We start from the raw sequence: 26,049 nt of genomic DNA on the forward strand, positions 1-26,049 counted from the left end.
CTTCCTTTCTTACGCAAAAAGTAACACCACATACACACTGTTCTGTATCTTACTATATTTGGTTTGACTACTGTATAATGTTCTAATATGTGAATATTCCATAGCTTTATTTATTTATTCTCCTGTCTAGCTTTATTTGAAACCTGTGTCTTTTCAGCCATACTGGCCCAAGTGAACCATGTTATTCTGGCCCTGCAGCTACACCACAAATAGGAGTAGGCAGCTATATCTTAATTTCCTATCTTAATTGCCTGGCCTGTTGCACATTTTGACCTAGCCTCCCAGGGTGTAGTTGGTAGTATCTGAAATATCCTGAATTCAAGGAGGGAGAGAATTGTATAGGTAAGTTTATCCTCTTGGAAGACCCACTGGCCTGCCCTTCTCCCCTACCTGTGATTGTGAGATATTTTCATGTTTTGGTTTAGGTAAATAGTAACTCCTCCATTCTTATCCAAGAGACAATGGCTCCCAGAAGAAATTATGTAGTATGTACTTTTTAAGGAATTAATGGTCACAGAGTGCCAAGCCTGTCATATGCTCCCTCAAGAGGCTCTGGGAATCCTTCTTTGCCTCTACCAGCTTCTGATGGTTCCAGGCATCCTTTGGCTTGTGGCTCTGTAACTATTTACTTCACTTGGCCTTCTATATATCTTTTCCTCCTCTGTCTCAAATCTCTATCTGCTTTTCTCTCATAAAGACACTAGTTCTTAGGGCTCACCTAGATAATGCAGGATGACCTCATACCAAGATTCTTAATACCATCAGCAAAGACCCTTTTTCTGAATGAAATAACACTTGCAGGTGCTGGAGATTTGATGCAGACTTTTGTTTTGGTGACCACCATTCAACTTACTATAGGCTTTGAGTCTAGTGCTCTGATTACAGAATCTGTGCTGTGCTCTGCTAGACCATACCCTGTGAAGTACCACAGAGAAAGTCCATTTTCTCTTCCATATGGTAATAAAGGACTAGGGCTTACTTGCTCAGTGTTGTATCTTCATTGCCTTGTACAGTGCCTTGCGCAGAGGAAGTGCTCAATAAAATGAATTGGCTTTGTCAATGAACCTCCATCAAATTTACGAAGGCGGTTTTCATGCCTCTCATTACTTTTCTCCGGATTGAATATTCCCCAGATACTTCAGCTGTTGCTTCTGTGAAGTTCAGAACCACCACCGTTCTGGTTGACCTCCTGTAGGTACTTTATAATTTGGCCAATCTTCCTCTTAAACTATGCCTTCCTGAACTCTTGATAAGATTTAAGTAATGGTGTAGAATGGGACTATTAATTCTTGTGGTTTGTACACTATATTTTTAAAAGTAGCCCTAGGTTATATTCATTTTGGAGTAGCTGCTAAGGTCATTGCTGGTAATTAATGCTAAAGACACACACACACATAACTTTGCCATACCTGTAGCCCTATGTAGTCATGGAGCATTTAGGGCCAAATTCAGCCCTCAGTTATGCTAATGCAGTTTTTGTTAATTTCAGATTCTGGGGATGGATTTTGAGTCTGGAAAGAACTTGAGCCAAACATCACACTCTGGGTTTTAGTACAAAGGGCAAGCATACTCATAGATAAACCCAGTTTCCTCTCTCCGTTCTCTTTTGTTGAACCCATGGAAAAAAAGTTGTGTGTTGTAAGAGACCTGAGTGATGATCCACAACAATTTTCTGCAAGAACTAATCAGGATTTTCATGACCAAGTGTTAGAGAAGAAAAACTTTTTCTTCTTAATTTCCACATGTTATGGCCTGAAGTTGGTAGGTTTTTTTTTTTTTAAATCACATTTACCAACTGCTTGTATTAATTTTCATGTACTTGTACCCTGAACAAATTTACGCTCTTGGTGTTGTGTGTGCTGCAAGTTTCACTGCTGTCAAAACATGTTTTTAAAAATAACCCATGGATTTTAACCAGCACAGTCAAGATAAATTAGATTTTTCTAAAAAGTAAAACCTACCTTAATATTTAGATCAGCAAAAAGATGTCGCTATGATTAACTTTTGCCTTTATGTGGCAAGATAGGACTGAGGCATACTAGAGGCATACTAATGCTTCAAATTTCTTTTCTCTTAATCATTGAATTATTTAAAAATAGTGATTAAAACAAGGAAAAGATAACTCCCAGGGTGGACTCCTTGGCTTCATTTACTCCATTATACCTTCTATTCCATCTTGAAGCCTGGTTTCTTTGAAAGGAAACATTTTGAAGAGAAAGGCCCTCTGCTTGGAACTACCCCCCCCCCCCCCCCGTCACATCTTACCTTGCTACTATCCTGACCTGCGGTGGTTGCTTAAATGTCTCTTCTATAGGGAAACTTATTCTGACTGATAAGAAGGTTAGTTCTTACCTTATAAGCTCCCTTAGTACCTTGTACTTCATTTGCAGTCTTCATTACCTCAATTTCAATCACCTTGCTACTATTTGTCCTTTACCCCAGGCTGTAAACTCTGTGAGGCAGGAGCTGTGTCTGCTTTCAGCATTCTACCTAGGTCAGTGTCTGGCCCATAGTAGATGCTTAATAAATTTATGTTGACTGACTGATCAGAGGCTGCAAAGTCATTTTGGGCTTATGCAATTTTAACAATATTTGCATTTCTCTCTGTCTGTGTATACACTAAGCTAATAGCTGTGAACTCCTCTTTTCTCTTCTTTTCTTTTCTTGGGGGTGGGGTGGGGTGTATCTGCATCAAATTACTGAAGTAGAAAGAACAGTTGACATTCTGTTTTAAAGTGACCATGTATTTGACCCACTTCTTCTCTAGTAATGTCATCACGATTGTATCTCATTGCTGTGGGTTCTTGGAGGCTGACAGGCGGAACAAGTTGCTTCAGCTCACAGTCCTCATCTGTCATACAGAACAGCTTGCAGATTCTTATTATGTGAATGAAATATGGAGAGAGGGATATTTTTCTTCTTGGGCTATCAGGGTAATTGAAAGTAACCGTATCAGGGCACAGGGGGAAAATGCAGGAAAATAGACTGCTTTTGTGAAGGGCAACTTATCCGCTCTCAGAACTGCAGGTGTTGAGCCTTGTCTCCAAGTGCAGAGGCTCGGGAAGTGTTTCCTGTTATCAAAAGGCCAGAGATTCACACATAACATTCTTTCAGTAAGTAAAATGCCTTGGTTCATGTTACCACCCCTTAGTTGCCTGATGAGATGCCACCACCATGGTGCCTTTGGAGGTGTGTCCCCGTGGGATGCAGGGCACAGGCTTTGTGTGTTTTTTAGCCAGGGAAGGGAACCGTTTTAGTATTCCAGATCAATAAACTGTAGTAGAAAATTGGAAATGTGCTATGAAAAATGATTAACTAGGGAAATTCTACTATTCCCGGATTTTGGATCAGAAGAAATAATAACATTTGACTGCTCTTCTTGTTTATATTTTATAAGCTGGGCCCTGGTGCAGTGGAACATCAGATAATACTATCTCAGTGACACTTTGCCTTCTAAATCGTCCGTTCTGTGTATATAAATGAGCTTTATAGAGTAGTTTTAGTTCACAGGAAGCTTTTTACTTATCATTGGTCAAAAGTACTAATGTGCTGATGGACAAAAAGCAAGGCACAATTCAGCAGTCATTCGAGTCATGACTTCGTTATATTTTGAGATAGCTTTAAAATCACTTAGTCGAATAAAACTCTAAAGTACTGTAACTGCCAGGTTGCTTTATCTAATTTATGAAACAGAGGCAAAGGAATCAACAATAATCCTCCATTTACCATTATTAGATTAGCTATTACTGAAACCGCAGAAAGTATATAACCCTTTACTTTGTGTTCACTTGAATTTGATTAGTAAGCTTTGATGGAACTTTTGTTTAACCAAGTGCCTTTGTTTACAACAATAAGCATGTTAAATCTTTTGTATTCTGAATTTGGTATGACCGTTTTAGTACATGCCTCCAGCAAAGGCATGTTAAAGTTACAGATTTTATTCATTTATGTTCTGTCAAACATTTTCAATTCAGTCTAGTTAGGGTCTTGTTTTTCTTCCTGTCTTTAAGAAATGTATCTTTTCACTATACTTTTTCAAGAATATAACCAGGCATTAACAAACATGGAACTCTTCTAAGCGCAGTTTCATAAAAATGGATTTTTCAAAATTAAATAAGCATCTGGTGGGCTGGAAATGTTTTATACCTGATATTTAAAAGATACTTTGACTATAGCCAAAAGGAATCACTTCATGCTGTCTCCCTTGTGGATGCTGTCATATCCCACTGGGTTGTGCAGAACACAGGCTTTGAAGGGAGGCAGGCTTGGCTTTGCATCTCAGCTTTACCACTTACCTGCCAGTCATCTTGGACTTCTCCTCTTACAGAAATCAGTTAACTCTAATTGCCCTCTCCTCTGTATGTAATTGAGATCATAATAGTACTTATCTCATAGTGTTGTATGTGAGGGGTTGCATGTAAAGAACTAAAAAACGTGATTGTTATTATAACTTGTGTTTGTGTGCATGTCCAAACTCTACATACATGTTGTTGACTCGACTGAAAACTTACTGATTGTAAATACGGTAGTAATAGTGGAAATGCTGTTATCCTTTCAGGACTTAATGTTCTAGTATCATGATCACATCTAGTGGTGGCATGGAGCATGGTTATCATTTTGGATCTGTTCAGAGCTGCAGCTTGAAGACAAATCACTGTGAAGGTGGTTATTTCAGTTGCCGAGATTGGAACCCATGAACCAAATCCATATTCCAAAGTAGTCTTTACTTTTAAAGTGGAATGTTAATTTCAATTCTTTTGAATTGATGTAAAAGCTAAGATAAAGATTTTTTTAAATATGAGAAATGGAAATATGTGAGCTTTCCAGTAAGGAGAGCTCCCATTGACAATTTATTGTTAGTTTTTTTAATTCAGTTTATGTTTCTCATATCTGTTAAGCCTCTTTCTAACTGCCTTGCTCTCTTTGAATCTTTTATCTTCATCTCTGTCCTTTATATCCACATTTTTGGGATGGTGTAGATGGGTTTGGAGAAATCTGCACTATGTTATCCAGCATCCTTTAGACCAGTAACCCACAGAGGAGTGACAGGAATTCAGGCTGGGAGATCTGGTCTTTGACATTGGTTTTCTGCAAATTTACATGGTTCTTATGGGGATGGAATTTTTCTCCTTGTGTGTACCATCTTCTGTCTGCTTGAATGATGAGTCATGGAAAATGAAAACGTCCTTAACTGTGAAAGTTTCAGCAAGAAAAAATGTTAGGCCCTTGGTTGTTAGTATAATGCAAAATAAGATAGCATTTAAACAGTCTCTGCTTCAGCATCGTATTGACAATGCCCCTCACTTGAGTCAGGGATTGGGGACTTACTGAGATACACCATCTGGCAAAATACGGAAGGCCAGTCTTGTGCCAACTGGAAAAGCTGCATCAGTTCCAACTCTTGTGTGCTTTGCACATTACTGGATGCCTTGCAAAACGTTTATCACTTTTTAATTAGGAAGGACTAAGGGATTTTAGTACCCCAAAGAAATTGTCAGCAACCCAAAGATAGAAAAATTACCCAGTGGATCATAAGGGGTGGTATGTGTTTCACTTTGAGCTTGCGCAGGAAAGAAGGACAGCTTCACACTAACATCTTTGCTGGGAGATGTGTGTCCTTGGTCTGTCTGTACGGAACTGGGGATCTGGTCTTTCTATTATTCTGACAATTTCCCCAGCTTGTTTCTCCTTGAGCATGGCCAGGCCTTGCAAGCACGTGCCAGGAGATCAACTCTGTTCTGCTTCTTGGCCTATCATGTAAACTGTGGCCTGTCATGTTCATTAAAATGAAAATTTGTCGAATGGAATTTGCCCGACTGGCAGAATAGTTTAAATGTCAGATATTGTTAGGCCTGGGTATAAATATTATGTTTCTATTGTTAATTAATTGCAGCGCCTCAGTACCAGTGATCCAAAATCCAATTTAGTTTGCAATAGGCCTGTGGATAAGGGCCAGAGATAATGCATGCAGAGGGAAAAAAATGTATTCAGAGTTTCCATTGTATCTGTCAATGTCCTCTTAGAAAAATCGCAGATTTTGGTATGTCACTATAGTGCAAGAGGGACAAAACAAGACAGAATTCAGACTCACTGTCTTTTGAAACCTTTCAAATGTTACTTAGTGTTGAATCTATTCCACTGCTAGCCCTGAATCTGTCCCGGCACCGAAGTTTCCAAAAGATGCTGCTCTGTCCCCTTTCTGTGATTTCCTTCCCTATTGTTTCTATCTCTGAGTCTGTTGTTACTTTCTCAGCTCATTTCAGAGTTGTAGAACTGAGGTATCTCATCCTGTAACCTTGCTCAATTCTTTTTGCATTGTTCATTTTCCTCTCTTCCATTTGTCATCAACCCTTCCTTTCTTTTTCTTTTTGTCCTTTGCTTTGGTCCCCAGGCTCAACAGCCTGTCTGTCAACAGCCTGCCACTGTTTGTTAAGATCATTTTGCTTCCAAATTGAGCTGGTGGCTGAATATCACTCAGAATATCACTGCTAGAACTGTCTGCATTAGAAAGAGAAGCAGAGAGCTTGCCGCTGGGGCCCAGACCTCAAAACTGACTGTTGTTGCAAAGCTGTGAGCCAGCAGGCATTTGTGACCGCCACTCTCAACCAATATTTTGTTGAATACTTGCTGTGAGCATGGCATCTTACCTGGCTACCTCTCTGGGTTCCAAAGGCAAATGGGTGTGCCAGGCAAAGGAGGACTAATTAAGACTTTGGAAGGCACGACTAATGTGGTCCAGTGGTCAGGGACCCTCATTTAATTCCTGGCATCATGGTCCATGCCAGCCTCGTTCTGCCCCTGCGATTATGCCAGCCAAGAAACGGGAAAGGGAAGATGAACTTTGGTCTGCTCTGAGTTTCCCTGTCCAGCAGTGTCTGTCAGATTAAAAATGAGAGGGAAGGAGGCCAGAGAATCTTCCAGATGGAGAGTTCAGAGGAGGGCACAACCAGACTCCCTTTCCACAGTGACGTAGCTGGGCCATCCAAGCACTGGGCCAGGAGCCAGGAGGAGAACTGGCTGCTGCCTGACCCTGCAGTGGCGTGGGGCCTGGCAGAACAGTTACCCTTGGCTTAGGGTGGAAGCAGATTCAAACCATGCAGGCCACGTGGTAGAGGCAGTGCATTTACCCTGAGGGCTGGGGCAGTCCAGCTGGAGGTTGGGCCCTTCATCCTGGACTCCTCTTGAGGGTCACTTCCCCAAGCCACATAGGCAACTGCAGAAACCAAATGGGGAATTGGTGTTTTCCAACCTTTCTGTTTCTTCCTTTAGAATGAATCAGCTATGTGAGAAAGGTGACCTTAGATAGGCCGGAGGCAGCAGTGACAGCAGTAGCCCTGCATCCTTGGATGGACTTGCATGTGGACAGCAGTTCCAGGCAGCAGGGGTTTGGTGAGGACACAGTGCACTGACACTGGCTGCACTTCTTGGTAGCACAGTTTTATAACTGGATTCAGTATTCATTGAAAAGTATCCGGTATGGATACTCCAGGAACAGGGTTTTGCTTAAATGAGAACTATTTTTTTTCATACTAAGGCTATCTGAGGTCTATGCAGTGACAAAATAACGAATGAGGTTAAACACTGAATATCTGGTTTGATCTTAGAAATTGATTATTTTAACGTTATGTCTATACAACCTCAGTTTCTCTTTGAGATGAACCTCTTTTTCTGAAGTTCAGGTTATTAGAGTTTGGGGAGGGTTTGTGCTATTGGGAGCAGAGCTATTTGACTTGAAATGTCATCTCATTCTAAGAAAACATACTTGGGCCACGTTAGGGCATCCCTGTGCAAATGTCACATTGTCAGAGTGTCTCCTCTTAGGAATAGACTAGCCATGGTACTTCCCAGCCCTGTCTGGTGGTCAGAAAAAGCCACTGACTTCCCATAGCCAGGGTGCCAACCCAGCTGTGGTCATGCTCCCCGACATTGCATAGAATTTGATTTGTTTCTAACTGTTTGAATGTTATGATGCTAATTATTGCCTGATTGGTATTCTGCTCCTCAGATGTCACCTAATGATTTTACAGGCTCATGCTACTTGCAAATTTACTTTTCCAGTGCCTGGCAAATATGACAGCATTGAACAGGTGTGGTGAGGATGAGTTGTGTTGTGTTTTGTGTGTGTATGTACGTGTTTGTGTGTGTCTCAGGTCACAGAATGTAGACTTCTGTGGAGAGATATCTTTTCATCTTATAAAAGAAAGACTACAAATTAAGAAAATGGAAAAAAGAACAAAAATAAAAAACTAACCTCAAGAATTCTCAGTTTTCAGTTTTAATAGCAATACGAACTTGTAATAGTCCTTTATTAAGCAAATTTCTTTGAGTGTATATTATGTGCCAGATCCTAGAGGATGTAGATTCACAAGGAACAAGGAAGATGTGGTCTGTATCTTCATGGAACTTAGGGTCTAGTGGAAAGAGTGTCACTTACATTTTCACTATATAGATCAGTTATCCATGTGACTAACAAAACTAAGAAATATTCTTATCACCCCCCGAACTTTAAATATATCAGTTTCACAAATTCTGAAAATACTCCAAAAATACATCCATATAAATGGAAATAAAACTTCTGGGAATGTATCTGAGAGGTGTCAGGTTTTGAGGGGTCTTTTCTGCTGTTTCTTGTGAGGGTTTATAAATCAGTGTGCAGATTCTCAAGTGATTCCATGTGTTTAAAATACTCATTTATTATAAGGTAATTTAACTAAGGCTATGTTTTCCAACTGCCTAGTTTTCACCCATATGTAGAAAAAGGTTTAAGAATCTTCTCTTAGCTGCAAATTGACTATCATTTGAAAGAATGTTGCAGTAATTTGTCTGCAGTAACAGCTCACTGAACGTGGCGTAAGAACAGAAATGAGGGCTGAATTTATTCAGTGTCTTCATTCTTATGTCTTGTCTTCATTCCTGAATGAACAGACTTCTTTCCTCGGTGTGTAGATAACTGTTACAGACTTAAAGGTCAATAACCAACCCTTTAATGCGGCAGTCAAGACAAGTCAAGTGAGGGCTGCAGAAGGCAACAATGGAGGCAAATCCCTCAGTTCCGGGCAATATTGACTTAAAGGAAGGTGTGGTTGGATGGTTCTCAGATACAGGTTTTAATTGGGAAAAGATGAATCACAATCACAGGAGGTTTCTATATTTGAGAAAGGTGTTTGTTTAAATTCAGACCAGTTTTTAAGGGAGCTGGGGGCTGGATAATGGAGTGAGGGGCTTGAGGTTGATAAAAAAACTTTCTGAGCAGCTATTCTCTGAAAAACCACCAAGATAAATCAGTGTGTTATTGGCCTGTGTTGCTCTGCTTCTATGATTATGTCTTGTAAGAGCAGTTGAAACCTCAACCTATTTGGATTCTTTTATTATTTTTTTTAACGTTTTCTTTTTTTTTTAAAATTTACTTATTTTATTTTTGATTTAATTTTTTTTTGGCAGAGGAGGGAGGTAATTAGATTTATTTATTTATTTATTTATTTTAGACGAGGTACTGGGGATTGAACCCAGGAACTCATGCATGCTAAGCGTGTGCTCTAGCACAGCTATACCCTCCCCCCCACTGGATTCTTTTAAATCTAATCTGTGTCTTGTAGAGGTCATATGAAGCTTACACAGTCCCCCCCACTCTAGAACAAATGGGTGTAAGCTATGCATGAAGGGAATGGAAAAAGGTATAATGCATTACTAGCTGCAGGCAAAGCGTTTTCATGGCCTGTAGAAGTTTAGGTCCTTGGACTTTTGGGGTCAAAGCAAACATGGGAAAGAGAGGACTAGTTTCAGTGGCTGGCTATTCCTGACTTTTGTCCAGGGGTAAATACTTTGGGCACTAGAGCATGAGTTTTCTGATCCTAACCTGCTCTTACTTCAGATTCTAGCACATGTATTCAGATACATGTCTAGGTACCAGAAATACAAACAAAAACTGTAGAATCCACTCGTGTAGTAGACTCTTGAACAAGGAGTGGTAAGGGGCGCTGAGCAGTCGAAAATCTGTGTATGTATAACTTACAGTGAGCACTCTACCTATGTGTGTATGTGTCCAGGATTCTGTGGATTCTACAACCACGAATTGTGTAGTACTGTAGTACAGATTAATTGAAATAAATCCATGTATAAGTGGACCTGTGGAGTTCAAACCTCATTGTTGAAGGGTCAGCTGTACTTTTTTATTTAACAAGTATTTACTGAATGACTGTTTAGTGCTTGTATGGAATCTGGGGCTCACAATACCTGGGCAGGGTGGAGTTGGTTTGAACAATAAAAGCCGTAGGTTTTAAAGAGTTTAAACACTGATTAAGGCCATAAAACACACACGGGAGAAAGTAATAATTTAGGACGGTAGCATGCATGCCTATCACAAGGCATTATGTGACTAAGCTGAGACCAAAGCTGTTTTGGGACCAGTCCCAACACCTGTCCCTTTAACTTTCTGGGAAGTAACCTTCAGTACTGGTTACCCGCTCTCACTCTTCTGCTTTCAGCCTCTTAGTCTCAACTGGATCTTCTCATCACCTTGACATGCTCAGATTTTTTCTGTTTACAAACTGTAAAAAGAAACTCTTACCGTCCTTTGTCCTCCTCTCGTTGCTATTTTCTTTCCTCCCCTTCACACTCGGACATGTCTAAGATTGCCCTTACTCAGTAATGATTGTCCGATACCCATTAATTATTATTGAGTTTACTAGGTTTACCATCATACTTCCTAATTTACTTGTTCACCATTGCTTTCTGTTCCTCACACCTTCCTCCTGGGATCAATTCCTCTTATTCAAGTATATCTTTTGTATTCTTTTCAGCAAAAGTGAACTGCTGTGAGCAGGAAACATTTTTTTTTTTCCTGAAAAATGTCCTTATTTCTGCCATTCTTGAATGATAATGGCTATAGAATTCTATAGCATGGCTATAGAATTTTCCTTGAACTTCCCCCCCATGTTAGAACATGTTATTCCACAGCTGTCTTGCTTTTAGTTTTGCTTATGACAAGTGTTTTGCAGACAGTATATTTTTTTCCTCTCTGGTTAACTTTAAGGCTCTCTTTCTATCTCTGGTGTTCTGCGGTTTCCTTCTGTTGTATCTATATGTAGATTTGCTTTTATTTATTTATGGAAAATTTACATTCATTATCTTTTTCATATTGGTCTTCTCCCTTTCTTTTGAGCTATATTTTGTTTAGCATGTCTATGTGAAGTAGAAAGTGTTACAGCTCATTCTCTACATCATCAGATCATAAATCTGATTTTACAAAATGTAGTATTATACTATTTTATCTAGTCTTTCTTCAAATGATGTTCCTCCCAACTCTGTTGTAACCCACATAACACAGGGGAAGGAAAATTTTTGATGTTCTCCCATGGAGGGGCCTTATCTCCTGCATTAATGCTCCAGGATTTATGTCACAGCCCCAAAATCAGACCTTGTTCTTTGGTGTTGTTCTTTGGTGGTCGTGCATCAGTGGTAATGGTTTCTATTGTGGGATAGGGGGATATGAAGGGAAATAGCCCAGCAGGGGCCAAAGCAGTTACTTAGGACATTAAAGAAAAAAAAAATAACCATGGGAAAATCATGGAGTAGTTGACCATTCCCAACTACTGCACCTTAAGAGATGTTAGGACCTAGCTACAAGTGAGAGAGAGAGGCGTATTCCATTCATTTTTGATTATAGAGTCAGTATGTGAGAAATGTTGGACTGCTATGGAATTAGCCTCTTGAAACCTTAAGTTATTAGTATTGCTTAACAACTATAATTTACCACGTCTCCTATCATATTGACTTGTGTGTAGTCAGCATGTTGTATGTTTTAGGAGCTTTATTTAACATGTCAAGATTTAATTTGAAATGCCAAGTGTGCCTTCCTGTGTTTTGTGTTTCTCTCTAGTGAGAGAAGGCTATAATCTACCTAGAGAAAGGGGGACTTTATCTGTAAGTTTGGCCACGTAAACTCATAGGGATAAGGGGTGAGGTCTGGATTGGGAGGGCCATGCACTGCATATAAATGGAATAGCCTCCCCCGAGTAAAACTTTTAGGGAAATGGAAATAGAATGTGTAAGAAAGATGGCAATATAAGAAATAAGATGCTCGGTAAGATTGAGTATGCTGAATGATGTTAATTTGATTTTGCTCTCTGCACTTTATAAGTCGTTCCTTCTGTTGCAGAGTTCACATCCCAACAGATTTGACTGTAGATCTGGCTAGGTTTGTGTGATTCAATTTTGGGTAGATGTGTGTGCCATTTTCAGTTTATGATTGTGTCTTTCATTGGCCTCTTGTGCAGGAGGTATGAGGCACAAGTTTTATCAGCCATTTATTTGGCTAGCATCGCACGCCATGGCATTTGGAAATTCTACTTAGAGACATGGAGAGAAAATGTTTGGTGTTTTATTCGCAGATAACTCAGTGCTTTCGTTTTTATCTCTTTGTAGCTTTGAAGCTCAGCAAAGAAGGGAAATCCACTGAGAATAGTCTGTAGAGGTAAGTGTATTTATTACATGGCCTTGACAAACATTGCCTTTACAACATTGATTTTTCTTTTATTCAAAGATTTAAACACTCGGATTAAAGATATAGCTGACAGGACAACTTCCTTAACCACCTGCTTGTCCTCCCTCATAGGCAAAAGTGCTGAGCAATAGTTAGCAGAGAGCAGGAGGAAATAAAATGATGTGCTGAGGGTAGCCAAATGCAATTGTATGCTTGCTGACTTTTGCTTTCTTCTCAGCAGTTAAGACATTCCAATGGAGCTAAGTTTACTAAGATTAATGCTAGATGGGAAAAGAATGTGCTCGTAACACTTATGGTCAATAGTTAAGTAAAACCAGCTGGCCAAATAAAGCATTTAAGATAAAATGCAAAGTGGCATTTCAATTGGGTTGGATGAAATTTATCATGAAAGTCAGTTGTGCCGGTGCATGGAGGAGCTAGTTTTGTAGAAAGGAAAGCCAGCCAGTTTGGTGTAGCTAATTTCACTCCACGCAGTCATTGTGGACTCTAAGTGAGTTACAGGAAATGAACTTCCAAGTTCGAAGCAATGGGAAAAGTACTTATTCAGCCTCCTGTGAAACTTTACAATCGAGGTGGTTTTTACATGGAAAAATGTAATTGTTTCCTCTTTCCAAGATATATTTATAAGCATACCTCTGTACAGCATTGTTCTTTGATTCATTGTTTAATTTCTGTTCTGCATGAAGTATTTTAATTTAAAGAATTCATTCCGGGGAATTATAGGGCTGTGGTTTCATCAAGACTCTTTGGTGGCCAGGGTGAAATATGCCGTAATTTTACATTTGTTTTCATCATCAATTATGTTTTTGACAATTTTAGGTTTTTTTTCCTGTCATTTTTATTACAGCAGTCATGACCGTGACCACTTTAGTTAAAGCTGAAAAGCCATTTTGACTTACCTTATATTTTAAGTTATACCTAACTTTATGACAAATGTACTTCCGGGGCTGAATTTTTAATGTTTATTTTGAGGGTGAATAAGAATTTTAACAGGGAAATTGGAAAAAAAACCCCCTTTTGAATAATCAAAACATGAGCTATAAAAACACTACTTTGAGGATTTGCTTTGGGGTGACTAAACTCTGGTGCATGAAAGCTGGTTGGCTTGAAATTTTTCTGTAACACTTGGCCACTAGTGAAGAAAAAACTGTCTTAAAAAGTAGATAATTCTCATTTTCAGCCATGTGGCTTACATATCTCTGAACCACTGAGCCCTGTCTTGGGATAAAGCAGTACTTGATAGAATTCAGAAATAAATTCTCATAAGTGGTTGGACTTAGTGATGATGTATTAGTCTTCAGAACCTTGTGATCTTCAGGTGCAGCTATGGTAGAATATTTTCACACCAGTACAATCTAGTTCCTCTACTGTCTGTGAAAAACCTTTGTTATTCTGGTATTGTGGAGTCAGACATGGATTCAGTCCAGGTTTGGCTTAATATTAGTTATTGGACCTTGGATAAGTGATTCACCCGCTCTGTGTCTCAGTTTTCTAATTTGTGAAGTGGGGATAATGATACTATTTTCCTCCTAAGGTTATTGTGGAGAGTAGATGAATTATTATGTGTCAAGGACTTAGGCTAGATCCTGGCCCATGCTAAATATTCAGTAGATATTAGCTGCTGTTGCTCTTATTAATATTACTGTTGTCATCATCATCATTGACAACAGCATTAGCATCCTTTTGATTTTATTCCTAGATATTTTGAGAAGTCTGTTCTTTTTTTGAAGCATCAGGATAATGTTTCAAAACTGAGCATGTTGTTACCTAAGAAGGGTGAATTCTGCTTTGGCTTTAGCAATCAAATGATAAGATAACTTTCAGGTAATAAGAGACATGAGCCTCTAAATAAAAAGTTGTCAGGTTGAAGTTTTGTAGGCATCAGGGTAGACAGTATCTTTGGCTGTGTGTGGGCAACTACTAATTAATAAAGTCTTAAGAAATGAGTGGTCTACTGCTGGCTAGTTAGGTTAAGGAATTATTGAAGAAAGCCTTGATAAGTTTAGAGGAACTCCCCGTCCCTCCCCTTTTACTCCTGTCATGTATTTGTTTTCCCTTTCGAACAGTACTTTATTTCCTTTTCCAGTAATTAGAATAGTGGAACTGTATCCAAGGGCTCTACTCAGGGGCCTACACTCAGCCTAGGGATGGGTGTGTGACCACAAGCTTGGTTAAATGGGTGCTTTGTCTTTGGAGTTTGAATCTTGAGCTGAAGGATCTTCCTTTCTCCCAATGGACATTCTGCTCTGTTAGTACCTTCCCTGAGACCATTATAGCAGCCCCTATTTCTTAGCTTCCGTGCCTGTCTTTGCCACTTGTGGTCTTCAAGACTTATTTTCCAGTCAGCCATGGATTTGCTGAGCCTCCAGTTTCCTTCCCATAATCGTTCTTAAATTAGTTGGTTTCTGTTGCTTGCAATCATAGAACCCTAACTGGTAGAGGAGTTTACACATTAGGGTGCTAGATTTGGAATAAATGGTATATGTTAGGAGGTTTATAATTAAAATGCCATTACGACTTTCTTCCATGATATATAAGTAGCTGAACATTTTTCAGGAGATTATAAAAGGTGAAGAGTTCTCAGTCAGTATTTCAAAAATGAGCTATTTTGCTGGGCTCCCCACTACTCCTATGTTTGGTTAAAAAAAAAAAGGAGTCACTTTAGGCTGCTCTTCTAAGCTCTCAAAGGATTTGTGTGTATCTGGGGATAGTGTTGGAAATGAGAAGAGAAGCAGAGAGGTCCTCCCTCCAGTTTCTGGGGGCTCGGTCTCTTTGTGGCATGGGAGTTGTGAAGGGACTGTGAATTCCTTCTACTTACCCCAGCATCCCAAAGCAAAACTCCTTAAATACTTTTCTACTTTCCCTTGAATTTTTATTCCTCTTTTGAACACCTTTCCTGCCCTACTGAGCTCCTTCTTTTCAATGATGTGTAAAGTGTGATTGAAAACTCAATTACTTAGGTTTCTAGCATTGCTTGTGGTTTCCGGAGAATGGAATGAGCAAGGTTGCTTTATTTCCCCTTGTGTCTTGTTTGTTGACTACTTCTGTGTCCTGTGCAGTGCCTAGAACAAAACTGGTTAATGATTTTTTCACAGGGACATCAATTTTGCACTCCTACTGTGAATAAATAGCAGGCCAGCATTGTATGGTGGAAACAGCCTTAGCTGAAGTGCTAGGAAACATGCCTTCTAGTTTGGGCTCTGCCGCTTGCTTGCTTTACGACTGTGGGCAAGACGTCTAACTTTTCTTCAGGTCTCAGGTTCTTCACCTGTGAACTCAGGATAACCCTTGCCCTCTGTACTTCATAGGGCTATTTGGAGGATGACATGAAGACAACGTATGTGAACGTGTTTTGTAAATTGTTAAGTGCTGCATAACATCAATATATCATTACTGTTGTCATTATCATGCCATATATATATTTATTAAACAGACTGAAAAATTGATATTTTGTTTTATGAGGCTGAGTAGGAAAGGGAGGTAAATTGAAAAAAAAACCACAAAAATAATAACAACTCTGCATAATGCTTGTGCTGGAATTCTCTATTTGTGCCCCCAGCTCTCATTCCTCTGAAAGTCTCTGTGTCACAGGAGGTTAACCTCTATTGTCAGTATTTCCTGGGTTCCTTTGTTCTCTGGCTTTCCACTGGATTAGCCAGTGGAAAGCACTAGGCGAGAATCTAAGAATGTGAGGTTTGAATATTAGCCTCTGCCTTCCTTGCAGCACTGCGGGTTGGGTTGCCAGTGGCCATATTCCTCCAAGGAAGGCCACTGTTCCTGTTGGAGGCCTCTCTTCTGCACCTACAGCTCTTTCCTTTATCTAGTAACTGCACCTTCCCTTTGTCCCTTTAGGTCTGGAGCAGTAACAGTTTATTTTTGCTAACTCCACAGTACTCGTTGTCTCGTCTTGGTTTCCCTTAACCTTGCCTACACCCTTCATTAAATGTTCAGGTGAAGATGCTTTCTTTTTCCTGCTGTGACCTTGATTGCACAAAGGAATGTCTTTCCTTCTGTGTCTTTCTGTCATTCTCAACAACGTCTTTCCAAGACTTACAGTGTGCCAGGGACATAGTAAGTGTTTACTGTACATTTTCAAGAACTGGACATTTTGGTGGTATAGTTGGAGGGATTTTATCAGTCAGTTTTTAAGGAAGCCAGTTTTGGTAAATTAAAAAACTTTATGTGAATCCTAGTGTATAGAGACATCCAATGTTACACATACTGTGAATTATCTTTTAAAATTCATTTTTGTTTTTATTAAAGCAATATACGTACCTTATTTGAATAAAGCAGCTCTAAAAAGCAAATATTGAAAAACTGCACACCTACCCCCTCCTTCTACCTTTTTCCCTCTCTTCTGACCACCCCCCCACAAATTGCAACTTTCAACTTTGATACTTCTGTTTATCTCTTTGTTTCTAAATAATGTGCTTATATGTTTCTTTCCTGATATATCAGTTTTAGTAGTAGATCTTTGATACTCCCCACTCCTACCATTTTTAATCCACACAGCCTCTTAACATACATTACAATTTTTGTTTAAATCAATATGTAATATTTACATTGTCACATCAGTCTGGTTGGTAATATTTTCTTTAACATATAAGTTTTTGTCTTTCTTGGAATTAGCCTTTGCTTTTAAAATTTTGCTTACTTTCTTTCCTAGACTGTACCTTATGAGGTAGGTAGATATTAATGGCATTTGCATTTTATAGATGTCAAAATTGAGGCTTAAGACTAAGCATTTTGTCCAGAGTCACACAGTTAATAAGGGTTAGATTTGGGATTAAGAGTCCAGCCACTCTGCCTATAAAGCCTGCATCTTAATCATGACATTATTTACAAACACTGTCACTTCAGTTGTTATCCTAATGGCTACATTAAAACAAACAAACAAACAAAAACCAAAACCCTAAACCAAAAAAAAAAAAACAAACCAAAACCCAAATGAGTTCTGTCTTCAGAGATTCAAAATCAGTAGATCTGAGAAGGGGACCAAGAATCTGTATTTTTAAAAGCTCCACAGGTGATTCCATTGAACAGCAGGTTTTGAGAACTTTGCTTCCATATCTTATCATCACCATAATTACTGTCATCACCATCACTATCATCATCAGCATCACCACCACCATCATCATCACTGCCACCTCCATCAGCAACAACAAATGACAGCCTTGCACAGAGCTCTCAGTAGCTGAATAGAAATCCTGGTGTCCATTAAAGCAGCTACTTTTTGACCTCTTAGGTGAGATCACACTGGTGAGTGATTCAGGTAATGATTTATCCTGTCATTTTTAAGTTTGGCAAGTGCTTTGGGAGGAACTGTGCCCTGTAGAAGTGGACAAGGTAATTTTTTTTTTTCAGCTCAGCTGGTGGTTGCTTTATCTGGTATAAAAGCAATAAGAACACTGTTCCTGTACTTAACCTGACCTTAAAAGGACTCACTTTTTTTTTTTTCTGAGAGTCCCCAAAAGTGACATCTAAGGGGAATACAAAGCTCAAGTAAAGGAGAAATTTTGATGTCTTTGTTCTGTTTGATTTCTGTCCTCCCCCTTCCCCTCGTGTTTGTGGCATTTCTTGTTTATCAGGCAGTAGAGAAGCAGTAAATTTTGGCCTGGAGTTTTCTCATCCCTAGGTGTGAAATTATTTCAGAGCTATAATAATAATGCTTTGCATTTCTATAGTCCTTTTATTTGAAGATCTAAAAGTGTTCTGTTGGTGTTAATAGAGCTTCCCAGGACCCTCTGAAGTAGGTAAGTATTATTAGGGAAGATTTCCTCAAAGAACATTTTCACTTCATATCCCATGTGTGACTTGAAAATGCTTTTGTATTGTTTGGGAATTTCAACTAAAGTGGCTTGCATATAGGGCACTTCTTTTCTTTATATTAAATTTGTATTAACTCTTAGCACATTGAAGGAAATACAGTCATTTTTCATGAATGGGTGTGGCATTATTTAGAGAAAATTGAAATAAAGGCATTCTGTTATTGCCTTTTATTTGAATGTTTTGAAAATATTTACCAGCTATGGAACTGTCTTCTAGTTAATTTTCCTTTTTTAAGGCAGCAGGACTTGCAATATATTGAATAACTAGTGGGAACTTGGCCTGGTAGTGTGGTGTCCTTTGTGAGTTCATGAGGACATGTCATGTCAAGCCAATTAAAAATACAAACATAGTTTGCATTCTGAATTAAAGGTTTGATTTTGAAAAATTATTTTGAATATTGCATGCATGAGTGTTAATCACTGCATGCATGCATGCACACTTGGTTGCATTTTTTTTCCTCTAAATTTGGAAAGTTCTATCCCAGTGGTGTTTAGGGTTCTACTCAGTGTCGTTGATGCAAAAGTGCTGTAGATCTGACCTAGCATAGAATATTCAGGAAAAGGCCCTGTGATTCTTAGTCCACACTGGTCACCCTGGGAGGCTCCTTGTCCATGCAGTGTCAGGTGGCCCAGCTGTGTCTGTGCAAAGGAGATTGGAATCTTTCATTGTGGCTTGAAGGCCCTAATATTTATTTTCCCAGCATCCCTTCACAATCCTTATCAAAAGACCTGTCATCTCCCTAGAGTTTCTGCCAGGGAATGGGGGGCCAGCCTCCACTAATTTAAGGAACTGGAAAGCCTTCAGCTTCGCCCCAGTATCTGGAAAGCCCTATTCCACCTAAACAAGATCAAAGGAAACAGAACTGTTTAAATGAAACAGAACAATCCAAATTTGTCTTTATCCTTGTCCTTTCTGCTGATGTCTTGCACCATGAATTTAGGCTTTTGAAAGAAAAATCCTTAGTGAGGGTTGGATTTTTGAGGGTTGTAGATTACCTTTGAGTGCTTTCTGCTTTTGGACATGCCCCTAAAATAAACGGAATGCAAACTCTGTCACAGTTTTTGAGATAAGAAAGGGAAAAATAGGGGGAAGTTATATAGCTCAGTGGTAGAGTGCATGCTTAGCATGCATGTGGTCCTGGGTTCAATCCCCAGTACCATCACTTAAAATAAATAAATAAGCCTAATTACCTGCCCTCCCCCAATAAAAACAAAAAAAAAAAAAAAAAAAGAGGGAAAATATACACAGGAGGGGTAACAAAAATGTACAAATTGATACCTTTAAATTATGCTGCCCCAAATTGACCACTGAGACAAGGAGAAGCATCAGCATTTGTGGGATGCTTTATGACTTTCATGATGGAGAGACTATGTCAGATGATCACATGGTTAATACTTTTCCTCACATCTCAGTTGTCTTCCTTTTTGGGAAAAATTCACCCAAGACCCATTATCTGAAGATTTGGAGGAATTTGGGCAGAATTATGAATCTCTATACCATTTTCTCCTGAGTCTTTTGCTCAAAGAGGGTTACATAAATTTGCTGCTAATTATGTGAAGATAGATTTATCAGTGAAAATGGTTTTGGCTGCAAATAATCAAAAACTGTACTCAAAATGGTTTAAACAATAAGGGAATTGAAAAGAAAAAAGCTTCTTACTTTCTCCATGTCTACCTGCTGAGCCTCATGGGTGACATGATTGATGGGAAGGCGTTACAGAATCCTGGCGCTGAGTGTCTGGAATCCAACCTCAATCCACTTTTCCCTGGTACCAAGCAACTGGGGATCCACCAGGGTGCTTTTGATGGTTGTCACTGTGCAGCAGAGAGAGGATTTTGAGCTGTAAGCTGTTGACAGCTTGCTAAGCATTGTCAATTATTTTGTGAATTTTTTTGCTGACTTACATTTGAACACAAAATAAAACCCATCAGAATACGGAAAATGAATTATTTCAAGGAAGAAGACATCTTGAGGGAAGCAGTTCCAGATTTTGTTAATTCATTGGCTCAACAATGTCATTAAAGTCTTCATTTCTTGCTCTTTTTTTCTCTGCCATCTTCATTGTGTTGACTTGGTCATCAGACTGGCTTACCTCATGGTTCTAAGATGGCTGCTTCATTTTGGGGAGCCACCTGCACATACAGTAGCGTCTTTTGGCATAAGGACTGTCTATTCTTGTATGTCCCTTCTGAAACGCAAGGGGCCTTGCCTGTAACCTTTCTAGCAGGCTTCTTCTAGGGTTGCATTTGGCTGAATTCAGCTACGTACTTCTTCCTATATCACATGGGATGGGATTACTTTGATTGGCTTAGATTGGTGCTTTCCAATCTAAGTTTGTTCTTGTCATGGTATACACAGAAAATGGTAACATTTGGTCAGCAATTAAGTAAACAGAAGAGGCTACTCACATTTGGAGGTGGTGAGTATGCGTGTGCGTGTGTGTGTGTTGAGGGTGTGGGTGGGGGCTCTGGCTGCTCTGGCCCTGTTCCTGCCCCCTGCCTTAGGGGCTAAAAGTGTGGATATCTGAGCAGCTATAACCCATTTTCTGGTTTAAAATAATAAGGATTGACCCCTGAGCTGGGATAGTCTCACCTTCCCTAGGCATTTGGCTTTGTGGAGGGAAGATGCCATAATAAAACTGGGATTTTACCTGTAAGGCGGAAGAGGGGATGGCTGTTTGATAGGCCCTCAGCTGTGTCTGCTGTGTGATAGTTCTTGTCTTTGCATATATACCTAAGTGTCCTTCTTTGAATCATTAGTACCTTACTGAGAAAGGAACAAGTCTTGCAAATTTTAACTGCTCAGTGGTTATTTGTATATTGAATGAATGAGTATGTACTCATATACTAGACTAACCCGTGCATTCAATGCCACTGACTTCCTGTGGTGTGCCAGGAATGTGAGGTATGAGGTGTAAGAAGCATGGGCCCTGCTGATGATTTTACACTCTAAGGAGGGAGACAAAAACATAACTATTAAACAAACAATGCATACATAATTAAAAGTTATGTTAAGTCCTATACAGGAAACAACAGGAGGCAAAACAGGGCAGACGTCATATGGAGTGGTCTGGGAGGGCTTCTTTGAGTTAATGACATTTTAGCTGAGATCTAAAGATGTAAAGGAAGGACAAGGTGGGGCAATCAGCCATGCAGAATGGGGAAAGAGGGTTCATAGTTTTGATCCTTGTAACTGTGTGTTAGGAATCATTTGTTTTCAAAAAACAAAACAAGCAGCAACAAAAACAACAAAAGATGGGGCACTTGCTATAAGACCGCAGGACAACTTACTGATTTGAGAGTGGGCTGGACTGAGAGCTTCCTAAGGCATTGGACTAGGAAGTGGTTGGCCCTGAAGAGGTAACAGGAGCAGGACAGGTAAATGGATAAACATGTCTGCTCCACACTGTCTCTCAGTGTCTTTATCCTAAAACTCAGTGAGTATCTTGGGAGCTGCACAATGAGTGTCTTGCTACTGCTTCTCCCCGCATACTGGCTGCTCTGGTCTGCATCGCGCCATTCACCCTGACTGCCCCTGCAGCTCCCTCTGCCCCATTCAAGAGGTTGATAGAGACTAAGAGGAATTACCGCATTTCAATTCCTCTTTCCTGGGAGAATGTGTCTGAATGGCTTGATGTAGATCAGGTGCCCACCTTTCTTGGCGTCAGCTGTGTCCTGGGCACAAGGTCCACCTGCCTGGCTGCCTATTTAATTCTGTTTACTCTTACTCAGCAGAAGTGGGAGAGATTCTCTGAGAAGGTGGAATATAGGGCAGGTGGATAGATCAAACCCCTGCTAAATGCAGCTTTTTAGGTTCTCTAATAACACTGGTAGAGTCCCAATGATGTAAATAACTTAGTTACTGAGTTATTTAGTTGAGTACTGATGCCTACTGCAGGGTACTGCATACAGCGCATACTTAAGAAGTAGTTAATGATGGTGATAATAACAAAGTTGAATGTGAGATAGATGGTAGTTCTTTCTCAACGGTGCAGGTCAATTATCTTATTTTAATGGGAATGCTTCTTTGTTTTGCAGATGAAAAACCCTTTTGTAAATGCCAGTCTGTATCTTTTTTCTGCTAGTTTCATTGATGAATAATTGATTTATGTCACTAAGTTTAGGGCATACAGCATGACGGTTTGATCTACATATACTATGAAATGATTACCACAGTAGATTCAGCTAACGTTATATATCTATATATCTTATAGATATAACAAAAAGAAAAGAAAGGAAAACAGGGAAAAAGTATTCTCCTTGTGATGAGAACTCTTAAGATTTACTCTCTAAATTTTCCTATATATCATACAGCAGTGTTAGCTGTAGTCATCGTGTTGTACATTACATCTCTAGTATTACTTTATAACTGGAAGTTTGTACCTTTGACCACCTTCCTTCGATTTCCCCTCTCCCCACCTTCCACCTCTGATAATCACAAGTCTGATCTCTTTTTCTATGAGTTTAATTTTTTAAGATTCCACATATAAGTGAAATCATATGTCATTTGTCTTTCTCTTTCTGACTTATTTCATGAGCATAATGCCTTCAAAGTCCATCTGTGTGGTCACACATAGTAGGATTTCCTCTTTTTTATGGTGAAATAATATTTCATTATTATACACACACACACCCACACACACACACACCCATAACTCCTTTATCCATTGATGGGCACTTAGGTTGTTTCCATATTTTGGGTATTATAAATAATGCTGCTACAAAAATGGGGGTACAGATATCTTTTCAAGTAAGTGTTTTGTTTCCATTGGATATATTGCCAGAAGTGGAATTGCTGGATCATATGGTAGATCAGTTTTTTTTTTTTTTTGAGGATTCTCCATACTGTTTTCCATAATGGCCATACCAATTTACAATCCCACTATTGTACACAAAGGTACCCTTTTTACCACATCCACATTTGTGTCAGCATTTGTTATCTCCTATCTCTTTGATCATGGCCATTTTGACAGATGTGAGCTGATGTCTCATGGTTTTAATTTGCTTTACTCTAGTGACTAGTAACATTGAGCATCTTTTCATGTACATATTGGCCTTTTGTAAATCTTCTTTGGAGAAATGTCTGATCAGGTCCTTTGCCATTTTTTAATTAGGTTGTTTGATCTTTGCTATTGAGTTATATGAGTTATTTATATATTTTGGATATTAAACCTTATCAGATACATGGTTTGCAAATATTTTTTTCTATTCTATAGGTTGTTTTTTCACTTTTGGTGGTTTCTTCTGCTGTGAAGAAACTTTGTTTTATATATGTCTACTTGTTTATTTTTAATTTTGTTCCTTATGCTTTAGGTGTCATATCTAAAAAATCATTAACATAACCCATGAAAGGGAGCTTTGCTCTATATTTTCTTTTAACAGTTTCATGGTTTCAGGTTTTACATTCACATCTTGAATCTATTTTGAGTTAAATCTTTTGGGTGATGTAAAATATGGGTTGAGTTTCATTCTTTTACATGTGAATATCCAATTATCCTGGCACCATTTATTGAAGAGACTATCTTTTCTCCATTGACTATTATTGGCTCCCTGTCAAATATTAGTTTTCCATATATGCTTGGGTTTATTTCTAGGCTCTCAATTCTGCTCCACTGGTCTACTTGTCTGTTTTTATGCCAATGCCAGAAACTGTTTTGATGACTGTAGGTTTATAGTATACCTTGAAATCAGGAGTGTGATGCTTCCTGCTTTGTTCTTTCTCAAGATTTTCTTGACTCTTCTGGGTCTTTTGTGGTTCCATATAAGTTTTAAAAGTGTTTTTTCAACTTTTGTAAAAAATGTCATTGGAATCTTGATAGAGACTGCATTGAATTTATAGATGGCTTTTGGTAGTATTGACATTTAATGGTATTGATTCTTCTAATCCATGAACAGAGGATACCTTTCCATTTATTGGTTTCTTCTTTGATTTCTTTCATCAACGTCTTGTCGTCTTCAGAGTAGAGAGCTTTCCCCTCCTTACTTAAATTTATTCCTATGTATTTTATTGTTTTTGATGCTATTATAAATGGGATTGATTTCTTTATTTCTTTTGCAGAAAATTCAGAGTTAGTGTATAGAAATGCTAGTAATTTTTGTATGTTAATTTTATTTCTTACAGCTTTACAATTAACTGACTTGATGTAATAATTTTTGGGTTGAGTATTTAGGATTTTCTATATTTATAAAATCATGTCATCTGCAAATAGAGACAATTTTACTTCTTTCTTTCCAATTCTGATACCTTTTTGTCTTTTGATATTTTTTTTGGTATCAGTACACTTCTACTTCTTTATTGTGTTCTTTTGTGTAGTTACCATAAGATCTTCCCTTGTGGTTACCATGAGGGTTGCATAAAGTATCTTAAACTTATAACACTCTATTTTAAACTGATCACAACCTTAGTAAAATTCATAAACTTTACATTTTTACTTCTTTTCCTCATAACATTTTATATATTGCATAACTAATAACAGATTATTGTGGTTGTGGTAATTTTTACTATTTTAAAAGAAACTTTAAAACTAGAGTTTTAAGTGAATTATGTACCACTATTACCATATTGCAGAATCTAACTATGACTTTATCATTACTAGTGAGATTCATACTACTTTTTTTGTTTTTATGATGTTAATTAGCATTCTTTTACTTTCACTTAAAGAACTCCTTTTAGCATTTCTTGTAAGGCAGGTCTGGTAGTAACGAACTCCTTCAGCTTTTGTTTATTCAGAAAAGTCTTTATCCTTCCTTTGTTTCTGAAGGACAGCTTCGCTGGGTATAGAATTCTTGGTTGACAGTTATTTTCTTTCAATATTTTTAATATGTCATCCCATTTTTTCCTGGCCTAAAAGTTTCCATTGAGAAATCTGCCTATAGTCCTTTGGGGGTTCATTTGTCTGTAACTTCTCTCTTTTTACTTGCTGTTCTTAAATTTTTATCTTTGTCTTTGACTTTTGAAAATTTAATTATGACATGTCTCTGTATAGCCCTGTGTGGGTTCAACCTACTTGGGATCCTTTAGGCCTCATGTATCTGGATGTCCATTCCTTTCCTCAGGTTTGAGAAGATTTCAGCCATTATTGCATTAAATATCCTTTATGTCTCTTTCTCTTCTCCATCTGAAATTTCCATACTGTGAACACTGTTTCTTTTGATTATGTCCCATAATTTCTTTAGGCTTCCTTCATTCTTTTTTTATTCTTTTGACTTTTTGCTCCTCTGACTTGGTAATTTCCAATGTCCTATCCTCTAGGTCACTGATTCTTTTTCCTGCCTGGTCGAGTATACTTTTGAAACTCTATTGATTTTTTTCAGTTCAGTTATTTGTACTTTCAAACTCCAGGGTTTTTTTGTTGTTGTTGGTTGAACTTCTTGTTTTGCTCATGCATTATTTTTGTAATTTGGTTTAATTATCTGTGTTTTCTTGTAGTTCACTAAATTTCCTGAAAAGGATTATTCTGAATTCTTTGTCTGACATTTCATAGATCTCCATTTCTCTAGGATCAGTTATTGGAGCTTTATTAGTTTCCTTTGGTGGTGTCATATTTACCTGATTTTTCACGATCCTTAGTTCTTTACCTGGGTATCTGCTCATTGGAGTAATTGGGCTCCTTTTCTGGACTTTATAGGTTTTCTTTGACTCAGTTTTTCACCAGTCAGCTCAGTTTGGGTTTCTGGGTATGTCTGCTAGTAACATCCTTGGGCAGGTGGGGCCTGCTG

General features: G+C 38.6%; 1 protein-coding gene across 4 annotated transcripts in view; it reads left to right on the top strand.

The window, feature by feature from the left end:
- The window catches only part of FHIT (fragile histidine triad diadenosine triphosphatase), a 1,253,474-nt gene that overhangs the window by 22,097 nt on the left and 1,205,328 nt on the right, over window positions 1-26,049 (top strand). For all 4 annotated transcript variants that reach the window (XM_031470657.2, XM_064496362.1, XM_010980945.3 and 1 more), the window contains one exon: window positions 12,424-12,472. The gene's annotated coding sequence lies outside the window, so the exon portion shown is untranslated. The remainder of the gene's footprint in view (window positions 1-12,423; window positions 12,473-26,049) is intronic.

The sequence above is a fragment of the Camelus dromedarius genome, chromosome 17 (assembly GCF_036321535.1).
Source record: "Camelus dromedarius isolate mCamDro1 chromosome 17, mCamDro1.pat, whole genome shotgun sequence".
NCBI lineage: Eukaryota > Metazoa > Chordata > Mammalia > Artiodactyla > Camelidae > Camelus > Camelus dromedarius.